The following is a 13,382-nucleotide window of genomic DNA, read 5'->3' on the forward strand; positions in this document are numbered from 1 at the left end:
TTCCTGACCCAAATTACAAAATCTTAATAAATACTGTTTTATCTTTTTATTTATTATCACAAGGTTTCGTAATTTACTTATATATAATTATTAAAGGAAATAAACACATTTCGCCTTTTAATTCATAATTGTTGTTCTTTTTGGACATAAAGTCCAAGTTAGCAAAGATATCCAGCAGATGAGAGGGAGAAAAATTATGCAATAATAAAAAGGGAAAAAAAAAATCCTCCCCGGCGGGGAATCGAACCCCGGTCTCCCGCGTGACAGGCGGGGATACTAACCACTATACTACCGAGGACTTGGATATAACTCTCCTGATAACCCATTACACGCTATGCTTTATAACTGGAAATATTCTTATTTTATTTAATATTCATTTTTATTCTTAATATTTCATTATGAATGAATTCTGCTTATTTTGATATGCACATAACATTCTCGTGTCTCCAAGCTAACATCCATTTAATAAAACACTCACAATTAATTTGAAAAAACAAAAGCCTTATAATTTTTTTAAATATCGATATTCAATTTAATATATTGTCCTGTCTAATTAGTCATCCAAAATTAATATTAGCAATATTTATTACGTATCTGTAGCAATGGCAGACCAGCTATGTCAGAAGCACCATATTATATTATTCCTGTGAGGTGCAGCTCTAAATCTATAAAGCAACAGCCAATGTCAAAAATTAACTTTTGTGTGGGACTGTTTCATTAACTACATATTTGCTTGTATTCCTCGTTTTGTCACATTCAGTGAATTATACATTTTTCTAAATTTTCAGCCGTTTCAAATGCGGTGCTGCTAAAATGACGAACACGATCACTAGCAGTTTTAGTTTGCTATTTAAATTTATCATTACCGAAAGGTCACTTGGAATTTTATTAATTATAATTAATTTTTTAATTCAATTTTGTCTAAAATGTAAAGGCAATGAATATTTCATAAAGTTTAATTTCCTTTATATAAAGAAAATTAAATAATGCTTTCTACCCGTTAATTTCGATGATTTTTAAGTGTCACGTTTTTTTTTTGGGGGGGGGGGGGGAGGATATGGAAGATATTTTTTTAAAAATACTGAATCGAGTTTCCCTCTTTTTTTTTTTTTATAATTCATTTTACTAATTTATAATTACTGTACTTCTGAATATTGTTATTGTTAAATGGTACCTACATAAACTTCTAGGATTCATCGCGAGAGGCAGCTCCAACTACACTATTCTACTTCCTCTGACCATTCCACAATACATTAATTAACATTGCGTAAACCCCTACAGTCTTTCCAACCAAAGATCATTTTCATTCCTGACAAAGGTATGAAGACTTAAGACATTTTAGTGCCCTGAGTATTAGCGAAGTAGAATAGATTGCCGTCCCGCGATGAGTCCTTGGACTCCCTGGAGGTGTCACGTAATAATAATAATAATAATAATAATAATAATAATAATAATAATCATTTATATAAAAATTAAGACTTAAAAATCCTTAATCATTTTCAATACGATGAGAGATATCATCATAAAATACCTTGCATTGTTCGTTTTGATTATGGGCATGGTTGTGATTGTTTTTACGTGGGAGATGAATTTCATCGCCTGCACAACAGATTATTTCCCTTATTGGAGGAACTTTTTCAAGTGCCTTAAAAATTCCATGTTTAGTCTCTAGAGCGGGGTTGCTAAATTATGTAAAAAGAAAATTAATAATAAAGACTGAAAAAATCCTTAACTCACTACGATACCTTGTACTAGAGATTTACAATCTTTCTTGGCTGACAACTGCTGCCATCTCGTGTTAGGAAGGGAAATTATGTTTTTTTATTTCATTTTTTTATTATTATGCTTCGTTTGTTTGTATTTAGTTTTGAACTTATACGTTTGATAATAAACAATGAGTTTTTTGCTAGTTAATTTAAAACTATATATCAGCAGTTGTTAGAAATGTAGTATCTCTATGAACTGTTCAAGTATCTGTATCTGTTCAAGTAGTACCTTTATGATCTCATTAATGAAAAATTGACAGCAATAGTCAAAAAAGAAGGTTCATTCCATTCTAATAAATATCAAATAACTTCAAAATTCTCTTTTCTCTTTTTATTAGGCCCTAACATCTCATTTGGAATGTTAGGGCCTAATGAAATAGTTTGCAAATAATACCACTGCAAATAATTGCAATGCCATTATTTGCATTTAATATCATTGCGATGATATTATTTGCAAATATTTTGCAAATAATATCATCGGCAAATAATATTTCTTGCTTGCTGTTAGCAAAATCATCGATGACATTGGCGAAGACTATTTCATAGCAATGTAGGTAATTCTTAATCAATATTATTTAGAAAAACTCCTCTCAACTAGCAACACTTGCAGCAATTATGAGGAAAATTCGCAGCAGTATTACAATATTTGGAATTGAGTTCTCGAGATTGTATTTTAGAATTAACTGTAAAAGTTCAAAAAGGTTCAAAGTGCCGCTCGGGGCGGATCCCCCCCCCCCCACACACACACACCACCACCACCACCTCTAGCTACTCCACTGCCACGATGACACAAAAGAAATTTAAAAATTAGCAGCAGTCGACTGATAAATGAGGATATTGAAAAATATATATATATAAAAATAAAAATAAATAAAAAATATAGAGGGAAAAAATACAAATAGTGTCGAAAAAAACAAACAAAAAACGCTTTTCTCATTGTTATGGGGATAAAATATTTTGTGATCATAGCTATTACAGCAGCAGATATTTTATTTTTTTTTTAATCTTGCTTCGTTTCTATCGCTAACTATACCATGCATTCGTTAAAATATCATTATTATTTTAAATCATTACGAACCAAATGTACTTTCTCCATACTTGATTTTATCTTAAAATCGCTTTTATTCTTTCTTTTTTAGTATTTTCATGCATGTCTGTAAGCAGTGGAACTTAAATCATGTAAAAACTTAATTTATATCTGCAGTGAAACTGTGCAATTAATACTTTGAAATCCACAATTTGCTATTTAAAACAATTCGAATGAATGATAATCAGAATGCAAGCCACCAACGATCACACTATCAAAGCTGAAGCAATCGGTCTGAAACGTGGCGCCATCTAGTACCATGTTTTCTTCGATTTTTATTTATGCCGGAAGTTCTCAAACGTAATATTCTTAATATTCTTTACTTATTCTTTTAAAGCAATATCCGGTCTGAAACGTGGTGCCATCTAGTACCATGTTTTCTTCAATTTTTATTTATGCCGGAAGTTCTAAACCTTAATAATAAATTTACTTATTATTTATATATATATATATATATATATATATATATATATATATATATATATATATATATATATATATATATATATATATATATAATAAATAAATAATAAATAAATAAATCTCCTCCAGAGATTTTTATTAAAAATAAAAACATCTTGTTGCAACTTCTATAGGTAAAGTTGATAAGGCTCCGTATTACTATCACCTTGGTATTTAGGGTGAAAAGAACGAGGTGAAAAAGTCATTTTTAGGACTTCCAGGGTAACAAATGGCAATGCTGTAGCCAATGAAGTTTTAACTGAGGCTCGGCTATTGCCGTTACCCAGCCATGACTAGAGCTTTTTAGTTCAATAACACTCCATCCACACAGATTTACTTCATTCAGATGACGAGATAAAGAGTCAAGGACTCTTTATCTCGTCATCGTCCATCGCCCAGTTCTTATAAGAACTATAAGAACCTTGGTATATTTAGGGTCTAGCTACTCACTGAGGAGACCTCAAAAAAGGTTGAAACCGGTCTGGGTAGTGACCCCACCCATGATGCATTGCAGTAAACATCTTCTAGTGAGATGTGCTTTACATTATGGAAAAATACTAAGAATAGTGATCAGAGCTTTACGTACCTTTACAATGAGTTGCCCTGGTGTTGTACCATCTTTAGACTTGAACTTTGTTTCAGGCGCAAACTTAATTGTTTGCATACTTGGGATTAAGAGTTAAAATAACCAAGTTTATAAAATAACTTGGCTATCCTAATATATATATATATATATATATATATTTTTTTTTTTTTTTTTTTTTTTTTTATCATGTATATTTTATCAGCTAGTATGCCTGTGAGTAGCTTAAAGGTTGTTGGCATGCAGGTTATTGGTCGGAAGTTTTCTGGGTTTGGACCTTTTTCTTTATCCTTTATGATCAAAAATGTTTTCCTTGCTGTGAGCCACTCTTCTTTGCATTTTCCTTCTAAAACATCATAAAATTGGTTAGCAAGTCTTTCGTGTAAGCCTGTTAGATATTTCAACCAGTAGCCATGTAATTCATTCTTTCCGGGTGTTGACCAATTTTTTATCTTTTTTGCTTGCTTTTGAACCATTTCAGTTTGTTGTTTTCAGTTGGTCCATTTTTCGTTCTTGAGATTCGTTCGTAATTTGTTCAATCCATTTTGCCTTGTTATTGTGCCTCTTAGGATTGTCCCATAGGTTTTTCCAAAATTTAAGTGTATTTTCTTTGTCTCTGGTATTTATATTTATATATTTTTTTTTAAGATTATCATTCCTGCAGCAATTCAATTTTGCTTGTACTCTTCAATGCGTGCACTGTATCGTCTTATTTAGGGTTTAAATAAACCCTCTTTCCTTACCTCAATTAGAAATTTTTCCGTTGTTTGCTGCAGATAATCATTTAAATTTCGTTTTTCTTCTTCAATAACTTGCTTCACTTGTAATAATCCTCTACCTCCTTTTTTGCGTGATAGATAGAGCCTATCAATATCACTGCCAGGATTGAGGGCATGGTGCATTGTCATTAATTGCCGAGTTTTTCGATCTAAATCTTCCATCTCTAGCTGGGTCCATTCAACAATACCTGCTGAATATCTCAGAACAGGTATGGCTCAGGTATTAATTGCTTTTATCAAATTTCCAGCATTAAGCATTGACTTAAGGAGTTTTCTTAATCGTCTTATGTATTCTGCTCTAATTCTTTCTTTGATCTTATTGTGCAAAATTTCTGATGCTTCTAAAATTCCCAAATATTTGTAGCTATCTTTGAATTTTATTGCCTTGATTATTTCACCATTGAGCAGTTCGATTTTGTTCAGGTCTTCAAACTTTCCTCTTGTTATTCCAGCAGTTGCACATTTGTCTAAGCCAAAATCCATTGAAATATCTTGACTGAATATGTGCACAGTATTTAGCAAATCCGACTTCATTCTCTGATTTTGCATACAACTTCAGATCGTCCATGTATAAAAGGCGAGATATCTTTGCACTATTTTGCGCAGTTTGTTAACCATGAGCAGTTTTATTTAAAATTCTAGTTAAGGGGTCAATTACAAGATAAACAATAGAGGAGATAATGAGTCTCCTTGAAAGAGATGCCTCTTTTTATATTTACATCTCCGATTTCTTCTCTATTCAGAACCAACGTTGTTTTCCAGTTTTTCATGCTTTTTTCATGCTGGATTGCAAAACTTTTTGCACGTTTCGCTAATACTGAATAGTTCTGTGCATTTTAAAATCCTTGAAATTAATATATATATATATATATATATATATATATAATATTACATAATATAATATTATATATAATATATCATACATAGAAATCATAATTAATTTTTTTATTAATTAATTATTTGTTTATTTTTGTAATGTGCTAAATTAGCTTTTCCCTTTAGGAAAAGAAGCTAAAGTCAATAATCACAGATGCTTCAGATTACTGTTAACGCTTTCACATGACAATAAATTGATTAATAATAATATTTTCTGCATCTCAAAAGTTTATTCCAATTGTGCCTTTTTAAAAGAGTTCTTTTCTTCTCATTTCAATTCCACTTTTAAAATTAAGGTTTTTCACTACACGTTGCTTGTGTTTCGTGTTTTTTTATAAGCAGTTTTGGTAGAGTAGCTAATACTAGTATTAGCTACTCTACCGTATGTATTATGCAATAAACTGTTCGCACTATTGAAGTTGTATGATGTCATTTTTTAATGTCTTTATTATTAATCAATTTTACGCACTTTTCTAGGTGTAACATTTTTACGACTTCTGCGTATGCAATGACTGGAATATGCAAAAAAAAAAAAAAAAAAAGAAAAAAAAGAAAGAAACTTGCTATGATATTCTGCTTTCTATAGCTTAGATCAGTGGTTCCCAAACTTAATGTAATGTTTCTGATGTAAATTGATTATATGTGCCCTTGAAATAAGTTTTTGAAAATAAAAATATATAAACTATTCCCTCCAACTCTTTTAATTAAAAAAAAAAACAAAGAGATATTTAAACAAGTACAAAAATTTTTTGAAACAAGAAAACAGGAGTCCGTCATAAAAAAAAAATAATAATAAAAAAAAAAGAAGCTCAAATGGGATTCCTGTGTTCTTTTACTTTAGTTATTATTTTGGGAAATGGAGCGAAGACTTTAAATAATGTTGGAACTCCACGTAATCCAAAATTAATGATCACTTCCTTGGAATTTTTAATTCATTTTTTCCACTCAACACAAATTTCTTTGATTTATAATACTTATCGACGAAAGATGGCGCTACAGGGTCGCAACCGTTCGATGCAACGTTCCAGCAATTGATATTATGGACATATTTAGATTCTGCTGTACCTCTACATGGCCTTACATGATTTTTTTTTTTTTTTTTTTAATTATAGCAATGAAGTTTTTGTTCTAATGAAATCGAAGCAATGATGATGAGGATCAACTTGGGAATAGTTTATGATGTTCTGGCTTCGTACTTCTTTCTTCTTGTATATGTTCCAGTAGGATAATTAATAGCTACCTGTAGCGACCTTTGACCTCTGATTCTAGTTTTCAGTAATCCTCCCGTCACGCTCTTAATCCCTGACACTTACGCGGTACTTCGATATCCTTAAAAAATCTCCGAAATAGTTCTTCGGAACAACCTCTGTAGCTTGACTTCTCTGATTTATTTCACGAAGCCTTCTTCTAAACACCCCTAATTAAAACCTTGTGTAGCCTCCCTCTGGTATTAATGTGTAGGGTAGATCGCAGGGAGAGATTAGAGATAGACGCTGATCCGGTCTGAGAAAAATCAGTGAAAAAAAAAAAAAAAAAACCCGCGGCAAGAAATAGAAATCAAATAGCAACAGCAAAAAAAAAAAAAAAATGCAATAATTTAATAAGTAAACCAAGTAAACGAAACAAATAGTCAATCAAATGCTTTGTCTTCGTTTTTTTATTTAGGCTTTTTTTTTAATTTTTTTTTTTTTTTTTTTTTACAATCACTGCCAAAGCTTTATTCAAACTCAGCTAAACATAATATATATAATCACAATCGCCATCTGGTGTTCAAATGAACATTGATCAAGAGATTTAAATGCTGTAGAAATATATATCTCGCTTCATTTTTATATATAAACTATAAAGTTTCAAAGTAATTAATAGACTCCTATATAAAATATATTAATAAATATTGTTATTTTAGTATAAAAATTTTAATTAAATATTAATTAAGGTTTTAAATATTTTTTTAGAAAAATGTAAATACACCTTTTTGCAATTAGTATAAAAATAAATTATATATAACATGAACACATATATCCTAAATTAATTTGAAGTTATTTGTAATGAGTACAGGAAACCATTTAAATGGAAATGTAATATAACTTTTTAATTTAATGTTATTTTTTAAAGAAAAACCACTAATGCCGGTGCTGGTTATTCGATATACTTGAATAAAAATGCATTACATTAACTTAGGAGTCTTTAATATAACAAAAATGCATAATTTCATCAGCAAGGTACTCTTTATTCTTATATGATATCTTAGTCTATATACATATATGTTTCTAAAGTATCTTTTTTTCTTGGTAATGCATTTTTGGATGATGTTTGAATTGACATTTGCAAATGAAGCAAGTACTGACATTATGATATGAAATATAAGAGGTTACAGGAGGAGAATATGTAGAAGAGTATATCCATCCTCTAACTTCGTCGAGATTCAGAAAATGTCTTTCTTCTTTAATCTTTCTCTCTGTGTCAAGATCAGAAGAAACAGGGTAATCACAAATTAAGATTTAGCATGCAAAGACAGAAATCAGAGATCCACTTTAATGTTTTTCTGAACAAATATTAAACTGGAATTCTTCAATAACAAACATATTTAATAATTGATAAATTATTACGATAAGAACAGACAAACCAGCCCGTGAACACACACGGATCTACAGTCATAAAATACATACTTAATCCTTCACTAGGAGGGCTCGACCAATCCGGGAACGGGGGTGGGAGGAATTCCCATACGAATAATAAAAAAAAATTGATAAATAATATCAAAGTGATCTGTATGAGTTAATCAACACAAGACTTTGCTTGAAATTCTTGTGATTATTTTAAATTCTTGATGTTTTTGTTATTAAAAGACACATTTAAGAAATCGAAGTTTGTAATAAACAGTATGATAGGCTTCTCCAAGACTGTCCTGATCGGTTCCCAAGTTGCCTTAGCTTGGACTGCTTAAAAGACATGAGCGCTGCCTAAGCGTCCATATTATCGCCTTGTCTTTTAAGTAGTGCAAGCTAATGTAACTCGGGGATGTCGAGGATTGTATTTTCGTGAGCTCTCAGGTCAACTTACGAAACTTTCATAGTCTCTACAAACATTCGGCTTTGAAATAATGTTGGATTTGATATCCACTTTGTTTATGTAATTTTGCATCGCCGAAATGAAGCCTTTTAGCTCTTTATTTAGTAATTACTTTTATAAACAGAATTTGCACCTAGGTTAATGAATATATACTATACGTTATTTATTTATTTATTGTAACTAATTTATCGGCATTTTGTCTTTTCCATTTATAATGTATTGCCCGCTTTATGGATAAAATTGGTTGAGCTAATACTCTACGTTTCATACCATTCACCTAGTCACCCTAAAATTTTATCCTTTGTAATCAATGCTAATTTTAATATTAGTACACAATTAGTATTAATAGTCATTGTGATATCGAGTTAAATTGCTAGTGATGGATTTGTTTGTGATTCTTCACATAACGTATTACTTGTTCATCCAGTACTTCGCGATAGCAATATATTCCCATACTGAATCATGTTTGGAATAATAAAAAAATAATAATAAATAAATTTTTAAAATAAAAAAATGATAATAATGCATTTTATATATTATATAATAAATGTGTACCAAACAATATGTACAAAATATGCAATTTCGACAAAACCAACGTCATTTCTTTCAGTCTCTCCAGAGAAATACAAATACAAACAATCATTCACCAGAAAAAGAGGAAACACTCAAATTTTGGAAGTTCATCTGGGATAATCTTATTGAACATAATAAAGATGCCTTATGGATTAAGGAAATAGAATCAGAAACGAAACAAAAACAAATGCAAAATGTCATTATTACTAAAGAAATGGTCAGCGCACAAGCTAGAAAATTCTAAAACTGGATTTATAATTATTTGTTGCAGTCAGGCTCAGTGGAAGACTGGATGATATCTGGGCGCACTTTTCTCTTCATGAAAGATAAGGATAAAGGTGCAGATCAAGTAATCGTCCAATAATATGCCTACTAATTATGCTTAAGCTGTTCCCTGCAATCATAGCAAATTCCATAATACCACTACTTATCAGATAATCAGATTTATTCGGTTGAACAAAAAGGGCAATTTTCAAAAATCTAGTGGAACAAAAGACCAGATCTTTATTAATAAAATGATTCTCAGAAACTCAAAAAGACGAAAAACTAATTTAAACATGGCATGGAAAGACTACAAGAAAGCATTCGATTCCCTCCCACGCTCCTGGATCCTAAAATCACTAAACATATTTTGAATTAGCAAAAATATGTTCGTTTCTGGCTGCTGCTATGAAATCATGGAAAACAACATTAATAGTGAATAATGAACGATTCGGAGATATCAGCATTAAACATGGAATTTTCCAAGGTGATTCCTTGTCACCATTGCTCTTCAACATTTCTTTGATACCTTTGTCAATGATTTTGAAGAAAACAAAGCTTGGATATGAAATTCCTAAATGTAATATTAAAATTTCCTATCTGTTGTATATGGATGACTTGAAGTTATATGAAAAATCGACCCAGCAAATAGACTCTTTATTAAATACAGTTCGTATTTTCAGTCAGGATATGAAAATTGAATTTGGTTTAGATAAATGCGCAATTTTATCTATTAAACGAGGAAAAATTAATGACACTAGCAGTTTTAATTTTGATCAAGAGGAATGTATAAAAGCAATTTTAGCTGACGAACCCTATAAATGTCTAGGAATATTAGAAGCCATTGATATGCTCCACTCTTACACCAATGAGTTAGAAATAGCCTGAAAACAAAACCAAATGGATTAAACACAATTAGAGCAATGAATTCTTTGGCTATACACCAGCGATGCGATACACAGCTGGCATAATAGATTGGGCAAAAGAAGATCTGGACAAACTGGACCGAAAAACTAGAAAACTAAAGACTATGCATCATGCATTACATTCACGAAGTGATGTTGACCAGTTGTACCTACGAAGGAGAATGAGTGGAGGTCTACTGCAAGTGAGACAGACTGTGGAAGAAGAAGAAATTGGATTAAAAAGTTACATCAACAATAGCTTTGAGCGAATGCTTCAAACAATTACACAAGAGAGCCTTTTAAAAGCAACAGGAAACAAATCTGATTACAAAAAGGAACAGCAAAACAACAGATATCTAAGCTGGAAAAATAAACTCTTGCATGGTCAATTTCTTCAAAATACTGAGGAGAAAATTGACGTGAATAAGACGTGGCAATGGCTACAATATAGATATATTAAAAAAGAAATAGAAGGATTTATTCCAGTCTCACAAGAACAGGCATTACAAACTAATGCAATCAAAGCAAAATTTTGAACATCAATAATAACAGTAAATGCAGATTATGCGATCAGAAAGATGAGACTGTAGAACATCTAATCAATGCCTGTAGCAAAATAGCTCAAACGGACTATAAATACCGCCATGATCAAATGGCCAAAATAATTCATTGGCATGTATACAAAAAAATATAGCTTTCCTACTTCTGATAACTGGTGGGAGCATAAAATAGAGACAGTATTGGAAAACGAAACAGCAAAAATTCTCTGGGACTTTAGAATACAAACTGATCGGCATTTGGAACACAATAGACCTGACATCACAATTATCGAACATCGACAGGTTTGGATTATCGCTATTGCAGTACCCAGTGATAACATTAACAACAAAGAACTGGGAAAAAATTACTAAATATCGAGATCTGGCAATCGAAGTTGGCAGGTTGTGGCTTAAACACACTAAAGTTATCCCAATAGTTATCGGTGCACTTGGTGCAACTTCAAAGAGGCTATCCAAATATTTACAGCAATTAAACATCAACGAAGTGACCCCGTATGACCTACAAAAAACAGCATTACTTGGAACAGTCCATATTTTACGACGCTACCTGACGGACTATTCTTAGATTCTTGGGTGGATCTGAATTGCTCTGTATCAATAGTTAAATTGTTGTTTATATGATATCTTGTTTTGACTGTGTATCAGTTATGTGAATAAAGTAATAATAATAATAATAATAATAACTGTTTAACTGATTTGGACTGGTACATTTTCTCCTGCTGTGGTCTTCCTTATAGATCAGGCATAGTCAGATAAGTTTGGCCTGGCAACACCCATAGGACACATCTAACAACGTCGATATTTCAGTCATAGTATTTTTCCTGATGTTAAATTCTTTTTTTGATATTCCGCCTTGGTTTTCCTCTGAAGTATTTGATATGAAAGGTTCTTTCGCATTTTATCTTCTGTTTACAACAAATTACGACAAATGTCAATGACGTAAGAAAAAAAAAAAAACACGAAACAAAGGCGTATTGTTAATGACACAGTAAATAATAAGTGATTTTGCACACCTGTTTCAATAGAGTCAAGTAAATCTGTAATCCTTCTTAAAAACGAAAGAAGAAAAAAAAAGCAAGAAAATGAAGTTCTTTTGAAATTTGGCGAACAAAAAAAAAAATGAAAGAAAAAAAAAAAGAAGAACGCTTGCCAAAGCGAACTTGAACAGCACCCTTCCATACATGTACTCGCTGGCGTCTCCTCTCTCTTGCTACGTCATTGACTCAGACCAGCAGACGACAAGAGAAAATTAAAATGATCCTTTGCCTCGATCCTAATGCATTTCAAATAGAATTTAGGCCTAAGTACGCACGCAGTGGGTTTGTGTGATTGCCGTGTGGTGCTCCGAATTGACAGAGTGGAAAAATTTCAGCCAGCATAATCGTTTTAGTGTTTCATGTGACAGTGACAAGCACGAGACTTTATTAAATTATCTGAGGAAACCGAATAATTCTTGGTAAATAGTGAGGGAGGATTGCCAGTTCCAATTTTAGGGGAAGTTTTTCTCCAAACTTGACTTCGTCTATTTTATTTGTTTGTTTTTGAATCTGTGATACCTCGCTGTAGTGACACTTTTTATCTTTTTTTTTTTTTTTTTTTTTTTTTTTTTTTTTTCCGGCTCTGTTCTGATGACATTAAGATGAGCTTCTTCAACCAAAAGGGTTGTTCCTCCAAGTAACTATTTTTAGCGTTCTACAAAATGAAAAATCGTCAATATGGCTGGTTCTGAAGGTCAAGAGGTGATCAACATTAATATCGAATACTTAAAAATTTATTTGACGTTTACAGATAAATTAGTTTTCCACTCACATTAAAAGTCTTTCAACAAGAAAAATAAATCTTCATTTGTTTGTTTTTGAATCTGTGATACCTCGCTGGTAGTTACATAATAAGGACAAATGTCTATTTGTGGATTTGTCTTTCTGGTCTACACGTATCACCAATCAACTCAAATTTGGCACATTTCAGTCCAAAATCTTTACCTTGTTCACATGTCTCTTGGAGCTGGTTTTATACGTTGATCGAACCAGTATTGGTCCAAATGGGGTTCAAAGGTCAAAGGTTAAACTCCGTAGTGGGAAGCTTAAATCAAAATTCCATTTGCGAAAATAAGGAACTGATTTGAGACTTATGTTGGTAAGATTTTATTATCTTACCTTAAGAGTACTTGAATTATGCATTAGGTACCATCACAAATATTATTATTACTTTATTCACATAATTGATACACAGTCAAACAAGATTTAAACAACAATTTTGGCTGGTGATACAGAACAATTCAGATTCCACCCAAGAATCTAAGAATAGTCCGTCAGGTGGCGTCGTAAAATATGGATTGTTCTAAGTAAAGCTGTTTTTTGTGTGTTTAAGCCACAGTCGGCCAACTTCGATTGCCAGATCTCGATATTTAGTAATTTTTCCCAGTTCTTTGTTGTTAATGTTATCACTGGGTCTGCGA

General features: G+C 31.6%; 1 non-coding gene across 1 annotated transcript; it reads right to left on the reverse strand.

The window, feature by feature from the left end:
* Positions 1-226: 226 nt before the first annotated feature.
* TRNAD-GUC (transfer RNA aspartic acid (anticodon GUC)) lies at positions 227-298 on the reverse strand. Its single transcript has one exon. It is a non-coding gene; the product is annotated as a tRNA-Asp (tRNA).
* Between the last annotated feature and the right edge of the window lie 13,084 nt (positions 299-13,382).

Source organism: Typopeltis vanoorti, chromosome 18 (genome assembly GCF_054136105.1).
Source record: "Typopeltis vanoorti isolate ZY-2024b chromosome 18, IOZ_Tvanoo_1.0, whole genome shotgun sequence".
Lineage (NCBI taxonomy): Eukaryota > Metazoa > Arthropoda > Arachnida > Uropygi > Thelyphonidae > Typopeltis > Typopeltis vanoorti.